This window comes from Chaetura pelagica, unplaced genomic scaffold (assembly GCF_000747805.2).
Source record: "Chaetura pelagica isolate M959 unplaced genomic scaffold, ChaPel_1.0 scaffold244, whole genome shotgun sequence".
Taxonomy (NCBI): domain Eukaryota; kingdom Metazoa; phylum Chordata; class Aves; order Apodiformes; family Apodidae; genus Chaetura; species Chaetura pelagica.
In genome coordinates this window covers 3149747-3152062 of record NW_009953719.1, presented here as the reverse complement: position 1 = coordinate 3152062, position 2316 = coordinate 3149747, and positions in this window count along the sequence as shown.

The window sequence follows — 2316 nt, the reverse complement described above, 5'->3', positions numbered from 1 at the left end:
AAAAACAGCCGGTAAAACCCACTTTTTAAAAAAAAATATTTTATAATCCGTTACAGCTTATAAATTAAACAACCAAACCCTTTTTTTTTTTTTTTTTTTATTAATTCTGAACTGTGTGTCTCTAGCAGTGGTCTGTGCAAATTATCCCTTTTGGCCACCAAAAGCTTTGGCACAGGCATTGCTGTAGGTGACTCTTTGAGTGATGATGTGTAGAATAGGGTGCAGGTCTTAGAAAGGAAGGTGCATTTGCTGTCTTCTTGTTAAGTCTACAATGGCTCAGCACGTGAATGTGAAATGACTGATTTGGCTGAAATGTGCACTTCCACTGTAATATTTACCTAGTGAAGTATTTTTGTGGCAAAGGGATAAGGTGTGTTTTAGGCCTTTGCATTTAGATTTCCTTAACTAAAATTAATATCAGTCTTCTTCCATTTTCTTCTTCTTTCCACCTTCTTCTCATTTGCAAGCAATGCAGTTACCCCTGACCTGCAGTTACGAGGTGCCGCCTGGAAAACAGATTTTTTAAATTTTTTTTTTCCCTCCCCTATAAGACTGACCTTTAAAGTTCATTTTTATCTGTGCATTTCTAAAGGAAGACTTTTACAAGGTCAGTTCAAAGACCTTATTATTTAAGTGGAGTCACTTGAAGTACAGTGCACAAAAAGCATCCTCCTAGAAGATGAACCACTAGAAGTGCATTAAGGGAGTATAGAAAAAAAATACCTGCAGCTTTCTGCCTTTAACATGAGGTGAGATTCAGTGTTTTTTAAATAACAGTTACTGTTTTTTGGCTTTATATTTGTTTCTTTCCTATAGCTAGATAAAAATGCTGCTTCATATTTTTAGCTTCTGGGCCTAAATTCTGTTTTCCACCTCCTGGGTCATTAGGTCTGCTCTTTAATTGGAGCAAGAAATGTGTTGGGGTTTGGTTTTTTGTTTTTTTTTTCCTGCCCCCTAACCCTATCTTGTGTTGGTCCCTCAAGTATTATACTGATCATATTCTCAGCATGTCTAATGACAGTTCCTCAATTCCGTCCCTAGGCAGACCATTTCTCTGCCTAATTGCCGTTAAGGTTAGTAAAAGCATAATGTGTGTAGCCTTACTATTTTCTTCCCCTCATTTGGTTTCAAAGCATTTTCTCCACATTATGCCAAATAGAACCGGGGAAGTCATATCCACTGAGATACTAAGACCAGGAAAAAGTGTGTGTTTATATGTACTCAGAAAGAGAAATCAACAATAACAAGGCATCTAAGCATCTGCTACGTGTAAGTTTAAATGCACGTTCCATGTAGACAATACGCATCATTTAAGAATGATGTATTTGTAAAAAGACATTTTTAAAAACTAGTATGTCTTTCTGAAAAGCATTAGGCATTTCATCAAAGTAGCAATTATTTCATGTGAAAAATGTTAGTTTATGTTGACTCTACATTGTAAAATCACAAAGGAATCTGAGGTTCCAAGGCTTTAGTCTTGAATGCGACAAAGAGGCAAAGTTGCATTTGCATTAGACTGGGCCTTCAAAAGCCAGAAACTTAAATTGTGCTTAAGATCCTTGGCTTTCCCCTTCTTTACCCTACCAGCTCTTTATGTATGTACAGGCAGCACTCACCTATGGAGTGCTCTTGCCTAGTTTTCAGCTACTGGTGTTTGTGCTGTAACTTCTCAGCATGGTCCATAGAGGAACCTTGAGTTTCCTCAGTAGCACTGGAAAAACTCAAGCAGAGTCCTGCTTCTTCAGGCACGAAAACTCAGTTTTGTATTACAGTCTTTCTCAGATATATTTAAGTAGCTTAGAGTGCCCAGTCTGGGTGACCTACCTATCTTCTCATGGGCACCTGTGATACCCTGTGCTCCTTGTCTATGTTTGGCCCCACAGCAGTCTGCTGTGCTAGCACAGATGGGATGGAGGGATGATGGCTGAGCAGAAGTGGGCATGTGATAGGGGCTCAGTTGCCTTTGTTGTAAGTTCCACAAGGCTGTGGGAGGATGGCAGAGAAACTGGTACTGCTGGGTTAGTCAGTGCTGGTCAGGCAAGGAGTCCTGCTGCGAAACACAGCATGTTTCTCTGTCTCCTACTTAACACCTATGTTTTTATTGTTTTCTTGCCCCAATTTGAGCCTTCCCTGGGCTACATCCACACTGTTACCTACATTTGCATAATGCTCTTATACAAAGGTCTAAGTACTGTACAGGTAAAATCTTAGTCTAACTTTTAAGATTAACGGTAGTTTAGATGATGACTTAGATGACCGTGCTAATAAATAAAATACACTTAGCAATCAAATTCTGTGAGAAGTTTTCAAATTGCT